We start from the raw sequence: 10,255 nt of genomic DNA, 5'->3' as shown, positions 1-10,255 counted from the left end.
CGTCCTCAAGAAAGCTTTTAAATTGCCTGTGTTGTAGCCCATGCTTCCTTATATAATTGGTTGTAAGAGCAACAACACTCGTCACATTTTTTAGAGTGATACTCTTTGCACGTAAGTTTTCCTGGTGGATCACACAATAAACGCCCCTTATTTCATTCGGCACGGTCAGTTTTTACATTTTCTCCTTCAACAGCGCAACGAAACCTGATTTTTTTCCTGTCATCGCTGGTGCACCGTCTGTAGACACTGAAACTAAGGAATTCCACGACAATCCTATATTTTCAACACTTTCTTCAACACTACTTAAAATATCACCGCCGGTTGTCGTGTTCTTCATAGCTACTACATCGAGGAGCTCTTCCCTCACCTGAAGATCTCTGTTAACACCTCTAATAAATATGGCAAGCTGCGCTGTTCCAGTGATATCAACACTTTCATCCAGAGCTATAGAATACGGCATAAAATCTTTACAGATATTTGGAAGCTGGCTCTGGACGTCGTCTGCCATGTCCTGTATGCGACGCATAATGGTCATGTTAGTTAATGGCACAATCCGAAACTGTTCAACTTGAGATGGACACAAATGTTCCGCTGCAACTACCAAACATTCTTTTATTAAATCGGGATCAGTGAAGGGGTGCAGGGATTTTGCTAAAAGCAAAGCAATTTTGTAACTCACTCTGAGAGCTGCTTCAGTTGAATTTTCTTCGTCGTCCAGATCTTCTTCGGATAGCTTCCTTGTAAGTTTAATAACTTCCTGTGCACGATCTGGTCCATCACATTTTCCACTTCCGTAGTCTTTCGCGTGGTACGACATATAATGTCGCTGCAAATTAAATTTCCTAAAAGAATTCAGCGTTTTGTGACATACTAAATATTTTGCAACACGATCTTTTTCTGTAAACAGATACAATTCCTCCCAATGGGGGTTGAACTGCGAAAGCATGGTTGGGATTACACAACGGCGACTTGACATGATTCTCAACCAGCGAAGTGACTGTTAGAGCTGATCGTAGTACTTTAAACGTTACACAGCCGGCGCGAATTCAATAGGCACGCTGCGGCCCTATTCAAACGTGCGCGCGCATTTCCCCTCCCTCCCCACCCTCCCTACTCCTCCACCTTGCACCTGCTCGCGAGCACGTGCCTGAGCAGACGCGAGTACTCGCGCTCAAAACCGGCCAGTTGTTAAGCCCTGTTCTATCAGGTGCTGGAACGTTTCTTGGGGAGTGGCAGCCCATTCTGCACGGACTGCTGTACTGAGGGGAGGTATCCACGTCGGTCGGGGTTCGAAAACATCCCAAAGGTGTTCTATAGGATTCAGGTCAGGACTCTGTGCAGGCCAGTCCATTACAGGGATGTTGTTGTCTTGTAACCATCCCGCAACAGGCAGACCATTATAAACAGGTGTTCGATCGTGTTGAAATATGCAGTCGCCATCTCTGAATTGCTCTTCAACAATGGGAAACAAGAAGGAGCTTAAAACATCTTGTAGGCCTGTGCTGTGATATTGCCAAGCAAAACAATAAGGGGTGCAAGCCCCCTTCATGAAAAATACGACCACACCTTGACACCACCGCCTCCGAATTTTACTGTTGGCACTACACACGCTGGCAGATGACGTTCAACAGGGCATTCGCCATACTCACAACCTGCCATCGGATCGCCACATTGTGTACCGTGATTCGTCACTCCACACAACGTTTTTCGACTGTTCAATCGTCCAATGTTTACGCTCCTTACACCAAGCGAGGCGTCGTTTGGCATTTAGCGGCGTGATGTGTGGCTTATCAGCAACCGCTCGACCGTGAAATCCAAGTTTTCTCACCTCCCGCCTAATTGTCATAGTACTTGCAGTGAATCCTGGTGCAGTTTGGAATTCCTGTGTGATGGTCTGGATAGATGTCTGCCTATTACCCACTACGAACCTCTTCAACATTCGGCGGTCTCTGTCAGTCAACAGACGAGGTCGACCTGTACGCTTTTGTGCTGTACGTGTCTCTTCACGTTTTCACTTCACTATCACATCGGAAACAGTGGACCTAGGGATGTTAAGAAGTGTGGAAATCTCGCGTACATATGTATGACACAAGTGACACCCAATCACCTTACTACGTTCGAAGTCCGTAGGTTCCGCGGAGCGTCCCTTTCTCCTCTCTCACGTTGTCTAATGATTACTGAGGTCGCTGATACGGAGTACCTGGGAGTAGGTGGCACCACAATGCTCCTAATATGAGAAACGTATGTTTTTGGGGGTGTCCGGGTACTTTTGATCTAATAGTGTGTGTTGAAAAGACATGACCTTTCACAATTTGCTGCCTAATGTCATAACTTCCTAAGTGACTGGTTTGTTTGGCTGTCAGAACAAGATGGAACTACTTAGAACCTGTTGGTGCTGGCGCATTGTGCTCAGTATTGGATCCCGCTGTTCCTTCTCCAGTGGTGACAGTCGATCAGTGTACATAAACGTGTGTTACAAAAGCAAAGCACTTACTGCGAATACCTTGTTATTGTTGGTGTTTGTTGGATCCCGGTCGAGGCACACATTTTGCCGCGCGGGTAGCCGTGCAGTCTTGGGCGCCTTGCCACGGTTCGCGTGGCTCCTCCCGTCGGAGGTTCGAGTCTTCCCTCGGGCATGGGTGTATATGTTGTCCTTAGCATAATTTAGTTTTAGTTAGATTAAGTAGTGTGTAAAACTATGGACCGATCACCTCAGCAGTTTGGTTCCACAAATTTCCAAATTTTGTTGTTGGACCATAATAGACACTGTTGTCATAATCATCGAAGTCACTGTAGTCGTCGACATTGTTCAACACTTTTTCTTCTGTTTTGGCACAAAAAAGTAAATGTGTTATGCACTACATACTAGTTCTAACAATAAAATTTGTATTTTACTTACCAATTACTTCTAGAAATTTCAGAAAGCAGTGTCTCTTCTGCTTGCATGATGCAGAACTCGAAGCATTTGGATGAGGGCTGAAGCGTAATGTGCACTGATAGACTATCAGCACTGGAGAAAGGAGATTGGCACCCTCAATATTGAGGACAAGACGCATCAGCATCAGAGTTGGAGTGGCAGTCCAAATTTATCTGCAGGACTGCAAAATATACCTACCATCAATATTCTTGGCTATCAATGATGGTGAACTTGTCTTTCTTAACAGCGACACCATGCGTGTGGTTTATCATGGTAGAGTGAGCAACATGGACACAGCTTATTTCGAAAATAGTGATATGAACTAACGTTATTTCTTGTCTTCACTTGGCAAATAAATGCTTCCATCTCTAAGAGGAAGGCGACCATTCAGAAATGGCACACAATAATTTGTGAAAGGTCTTGATCGTAAATTAATTTATTGACGTGTTTCGGTAAACCATCATCAGACAGATTGGTGCTAAAAACAATCTCCGTAAATGAGTGGTCAGCGTAAATTGCTGCCATGTATAGGACCCGGGTTCGATTCCCAGTACTCTCTTAGTGAGCGGTCTTATACTGGCAGCACTCATCCTCGTGATGCCCATTGGGGAGCTACTTGTCCGAACAGTAGCGACTTCTTGATCGGGAAAATATGCAAAACCGCCGGGAGAGCGGTGTGCAGACCACATAGCCCTCCATACCGCATCCTGATAACGCCGCTACGCAGAGGATGACACTGCGGCCGGGAGACATCCATTGGCTCTTCACGGCCTGGAGACGAGCTCGTTTCGTTAAAAACAAAGGAATACAATATAAAATGACGGCGCAGGAAGCAATGTGCTCTGTGGAGAGCAGCTTCCATCATTACTTAGAACGAAGTACAAAAACGAGCCACACAAAAGTGGGCCCATAAGGTACTGAAAATATGGCTAACAGACTGTACACAGAAAAATGTAGTGTTAAGGGAAACGTCTGCCGACAGATGGCGTTAGCAACCATACAGACAATAGTTGACTATCAAAGACCTAGCCACTAGGAAAACATACAAAGAACGTATCGAATATGTACTATGCTAATATAATGTTAAAAGCCACGGAGGGACCATACAGATGCAAACTATAAAAAAAACCACTCATGTATTGTAAAGACTAAAAATAACTGAATATAACGAACTAAACAGACATCATGTAGGCTGTTAGCTGTTGAAAATTACAGAACGAGAGGAACTATTAAATGGAATGTAAATTAAAACAAAATGCAAGACATAAATGCATAAACATAATGATATAGTTTCATAAACAATTATAATATACGTCAAATGAATTCGCAGTTGCGAATAAGGACTACAATCAACTGTAGAACGGAATGACAATGAAAATTTGTGCCGTACGGGGACTCGGCTCCGGATTTCCCGTTTGTCGCGAGCAGTCGTCTTACCAGTCGGCTGCCCGTGCTCTGCGCAGGGCCAGACCCAAACTTCGGACATGCATGCATGTCCAAAGGAACTCTGCGTCGTAATCAGAATACCACAGGCACTGCAATATCGTATCGATTATAATATAGGAATTGAATGTGACATAGTTACATAAGAAATTACAATGGTGATGTTAGTACCATATTTTTTTTAGCATGGAATATACAACTGTAGTAAGGAAAATCACTATCATGAAAGCATGTGGCGTATCAACGTTAAAACCTAAAACGGCGTACATTAAACTGATAATGTAACTTATAAAATCTTACAGACAAGCTGTAATAAAAACGTAAATTTGAAGCTATGCTGAACCAAATATACGGAGTGTGGTGTCACCGCCAGACACCACACTTGGTAGGTGGTAGCCTTTAAATCGGCCGCGGTCCGGTAGTATACGTCGGACCCGCGTGTCGCCACTATCAGTGATTGCAGACCGAGCGCCGCCACACGGTTGGTCTAGAGAGACGTCCTAGCACTCGACCTAGTTGTACAGCCGGCTTTGCTGTCGATGGTTCACTGACAAATTACGCTCTCATTTGCCGAGACGATAGTTAGCATAGCCTTCAGCTACGTCATTTGCTATGGCCTAGCAAGGCGCCATTATCAATTGCTATTTATCTTGTGATGCATGTACCGTCAGACCGATGTTCACCAATTATGGGTTAAAGTTAAGTATTCCAGAAGCTATGTACTTTTTTTACTAGACTCAACTCCTTTAACTGTTCCAGACCTCACGCCAGCCTGAGTGAGCTTAAACGCGTGCCTTTCGGCTATCTCATAGTGGCTTGGCTGTCTTGCCAAGTCACAACACGGAGCAGGAAGTATTATATATCAAAGACCAAGTATAGTCAGTAAAATCTTCTGGTCATAAAATGACATGCATAATGTGTCAATCGTAAAATCAGGAAAAACATCAAATACACTTAACACAGTTGTAATGCTTGAATAATCACAGGATGGCGTCACATTAGAAACCAAACAGCAGACGAAATTGAGCCCTGTAAAATTAAAAGCCGAAATATCACAGGAACTAAGTGAGCATAACACACATGCAGTGCAAAATTTAACTGAAGGCCATTCCTAAAATGCCGGCCTAACGTGAATCCACAGAGGAACATAAGAGCGTCGTGTCAAAATGTGAGAAGGAATTACCAAGTGCCACAGCGTGCTACGCTCTGCGATGACAAAATGAAAGAGTGGTCAACGACAATTCAAATTGACTTCACCTATGCCAATAATGAGGAGGAGGTAGAGGCTGAGAGGAGAAGGCAGATGATTAGACGCAAGAGAAATACTAATACTAAAAGTAAGCGCAATATGTAACATGTATCACACAGCACATTCGAAAGAAGGGAGAGTAAGGAAATGCGCAAGAGAAACAGTAATACTGAAAGACACAGACTGTGTGATACATATCACACAGCACATACAGTACCAAAATGATGATTCTGTTATGCACCGCCAACGTAGTTGTCAGCGGCACTTGAGAAACTAGGAAACTATACAGACAGAATCAACACTTGCAGCGTTAATTTGTACAAACAAAAGCAGATGGTCTGCATTTTAATTTCTAGACCTCCTTTAACTCTATCGAAATTCCTTTCAAATAACTATGACAATCCCTAGCACCACAGTGTGACCTAGCAATAATCAGCAAGGTCACACAAAATCGCTGTAAGGAACACGCCAACTATAGGTGCCGCCTGGTGAGACGAAAGGAAAACAAGCAGGCACCCCCATCCGGGAGTATATGACTAATATGGGAACAGGACATATGGAGTGTACTGTTCAAAACTGACACGTAACTGACATAAAAAAAAATGGAAACTGACATAGGGGGGGCAATACACGCAGGCCCTATTACCCACGCACATTCTGTCAAAGTTTCCCGACAAAAAAAAAGTTCCGCCTGAAAACCTCTTATTCATTCAATAATCGATGCAGCTGATATGTTATAATGTATATAAGCTTCAAAATCCTGAAGAACATAGACTAAATGCCAATTAACATCAATCTGGAATACGCTTAGACCATCTGTGATTGGAGGCAAATTATGTTTCTACTGCTTCAAACGCTAGAATTTTTAGCATGGGCATGCGCTCTATATAGAGTCGAAAGATCTCTCCCTGCCTTATCAATGTCAAAGCTCTCACATCCTCACATTGTGTTTTATACATTCCTGTTTTACTAAAAATATTATGCGGCGCCGGCCGGAGTGGCCGAGCGGTTCTAGGCGCTACAGTTGGGAACCGTGCGACCGCTACGGTCGCAGGTTTGAATCCTGCCTCGGGCATGGATGTGTGCGATGTCCTTAGGTTAGTTAGGTTTAAGTAGTTCTAAGTTCTAGGGGACTGATGACCTCAGAAGTTAAGTCGTATAGTGCTCAGAACCATTTGAAACATTTTGAACCTCAGTAGTTAAGTCCCATAGTGCTCAGAGCCATTTGAACCATTTTTTTTATTACGTGGCTTCCGCCCTATGTTTGTTGCGGTCTTCAGTCCAGAGACTGGTTTGATGCAGCTCTCCATGCTACTCTATACTGTGCAAGCTTCATCTCCCAGTACTTACTGCAACCTACGTCCTTCTGAATCTGCTTAGTGTATTCATCTCTTGGTCTCCCTCTATGATTTTTACCCTCCACGCTGCCCTCCAATGCTAAATTTGTGATCTCTTGATGCCTCAGAACATGTCCTACCAACCGGTCCTCTTCTCCCCAATTCTATTCAATACCTCCTCATTAGTTATGTGATCTACCCATCTAGTCTTCAGCATTCTTCTGTAGCACCACATTTCGAAAGCTTCTATTCTCTTCTTGTCCAAACTATTTATCGTCCATGTTTCACTTCCACGCATGGCTACACTCCGCCCTATATCATGCCTTAACCGCATAAATTTCTTTCCACGCGTGTTAAAGGAAACCTTGACATTAGCTTTTTTCACACTGAAGGCCATTGTAAGTTGGTACTACCATGTATTCACCATTTTTCTCTGGGAGAGTGTTTTTTTTCTTTTTTATAGAACTAAACAACTTAAGAATGCTTCTAGTATTGTGACCATTAGCCACACTCAACAGAATAATAGTCTGTAATTCTTCGTGTCTAACTTCCTGGCTCATATCGACTTTCAAAATTCTATGAATCAGAGAGAGAAAATACGGCAATTTGTAGATCGTAGCATGGCATGAATCACTGTTAATAGTGATATCAGTACATATCTCCCTACGGAAAATTTCAAAACCAAGCTTTGTTCCTTGCCTAGTGATTGTAAGGTCTAAATAATGTATAGGTTCACCCGACTCCGGTTCTACAATAAACCGAATATAAGGGTGAACGGAACTGAAATACCTACCCAAGGTAATAATCTCATCGTCATCATCTTCATATAGAATAAATATGTCATCAACATTACATTTGTATGACAAAAATTTAGGTACAAACTCAGAATTGCGGGCGAAAAATTCACTCTCAAAAGTACAAACAAAAATCTCTTGTAATGTACCCATCAGGTAGTTTACTCATTGCTAGACCTGTTGGTCGAGTATAAAATTTATCATTGAAGACGAAAGAATTAAAAGACAAGGACAGCTCTAATAATTCCATCAACTGTACAATTTCACCCGAATTATATCCAGTGTTCAATCTATCGGTATGCTTATATATAAAACAACAATATCGAGAGAAGCTAGCCGGGTATCTATCGGGACACTCTCGGTTTTGACCTTATCCATGAAGCCATATGAATTTTAAATGCTGAACACATCAGTAAAAGTATATAAATCTTTCAAACTCTTGTTTAAGAATCTATTAATCCTATAAATCGGGCTCAAACAGTTGTTAGAGATCGACCTTACGATAGGATTTTTCTTATGCAACTTCACTTGGGACCTAAGCTTAGGTGTTTAGCGTTCTTCGTCAAAAAGCTTTCCTTCTCGCTAATGGTAGAAAAAAGAAATTACTCCACTCAATAAATTTTTAAAGTCATTTCGGAACTTTTGCATGGAATTACGTTTAACTTCAATAACACCTGGATCGATGAAAAGTTTACAGTTTAGCTATATAATTCTCATTTATGAGACTATGCCATAATCATCCTGCATTTAGGTTTTGCCCTTCGTTTTAATTTATATTTTATTTAATAACTCCTCTCATTTTATAATTTTCAGCAGCTAACTTCCTGCATGATATCTGTGGATCTTGTTGCCTTTAGTTATTTTTAATCTGTACATTACATAATTCGCGTTTTAAATAGTTTTACAGCTGCATAGTTCCATGTGGGTTTTAGATTCATACGAGTATAATAAATAACGTTCTTTTCATGATTTCCTAGTAGTTAAGTTCTCTGATAGCCAGCTATTGTCTGTAGAGTTACTATCGCAATCTGTTCACGGGAGTCGTTTTCCTTAATACTACATTTTTCGGTGTGCGACCAGAGTGGCACCTGGCCGACAAGCGCAAGTGTCACTGAGTGCGACGCCACATCGGGCGACTTGCGCGTCGACAATGGTGATGAAATGATGATGAGGACAGCACAATACCGAGTTCCTGAGGAGAGAATATCCCCCGCCCCAGCAATGTTGTTGCACAATTCAATTGAAGCTTATGTAATTTTTTGGAAATACTTTTTGAACATGTCGCCAATTTACGCAGTTCAAGTGAATAGTCATCTTTTGGATTTACTGCTCTCGTATTGGTTGTGTTTAGAAAATGGTTCAAATGGCTCTGAGCACTATGGGACTTAACATCTGAGGTCATCAGTCCCCTAGAACTTAGAACTACTTAAACCTAACTAACTTAAGGACAACACACACATTCATTCCCGAGACAGGATTCGAACCTACGACCGTAGCGGCCGCGTGGTTCCAGACTGAAGCGCCTAGAACCGCTGGGCCACTCCGGCCGGCGGCTTTGTTTAGAGATGAAATTATTCGATATATCGAATAATTCAAGGGAAGGTTACGTATTTTTGATATGGGGATACTATAACACTTTGAACATGACGCTATTTTTATACAATTCAAGTGAAACTTACATAATTAGAAAGTTACATTATTTTAACACCCGCTAAAATACTACACTGTGATTGCCTGGAGAGGGGAGGGGAGCTGACTAATGTAACACACACACACACACACACACACACACACACACACACACACACACACACACACACTCCATAGAAGAAATGCAGAGGAAGAAAACGGATGAGTAGGAAGATTGCCCTGTTTGATACAGTCAAGTCGTTTAAATATCTGGGCATAGCGTTGCAAAGCGATATGAGGTGGAATGAACACGTGAGAACTGTGGTAAGGAAGGCGATGGTCGACTTCTGTTTATTGAAATAATTTTAGGAAAGAGTGGTTCACCTGTAAAGGAGACCGCATGTAGGACGCTGGTGCGACCTATTGTTGAGTACTGGTCGAGTGTTTGAGATGCGCATCAGGCCGGATTGAAGGAAGACATCGAAGCAGTTCAGAGGTGGGCTGCTAGATTTGTTGCCGGTAGGCTCGAACAACACATAATATTACGGAGATGCATCGGGAACTCAAATGAAAATTGTTGGAGGGAAGGCGACGTTCTTTTCGAGAAACGGTATTGAGAAAATTTAGTTAACCGGCATTTGAAGCTGACTACCGAATGATTCTAGTGCAGCCAACATATACTGCGCGCAAGGACCACGAAAATAGGATACGAGAAATTAGGGCTTATACGGAGGCATATAGGCAGTCGATTTTCTCTTGCTCTATTAGCAAGTGGAACAGGAAACCAAATGACAACTAGTGGTACAGGGTACCTTCCGCCACGCATCCTACGGTGGCTTGCGGAGTATCTGTGTAGATGTAGATGTGGAACTGACTGATCGCTGAT

Source organism: Schistocerca piceifrons, chromosome X (assembly GCF_021461385.2).
Source record: "Schistocerca piceifrons isolate TAMUIC-IGC-003096 chromosome X, iqSchPice1.1, whole genome shotgun sequence".
NCBI classification, from domain to species: Eukaryota; Metazoa; Arthropoda; class Insecta; order Orthoptera; family Acrididae; genus Schistocerca; species Schistocerca piceifrons.
This window is presented reverse-complemented; position numbering follows the sequence as displayed.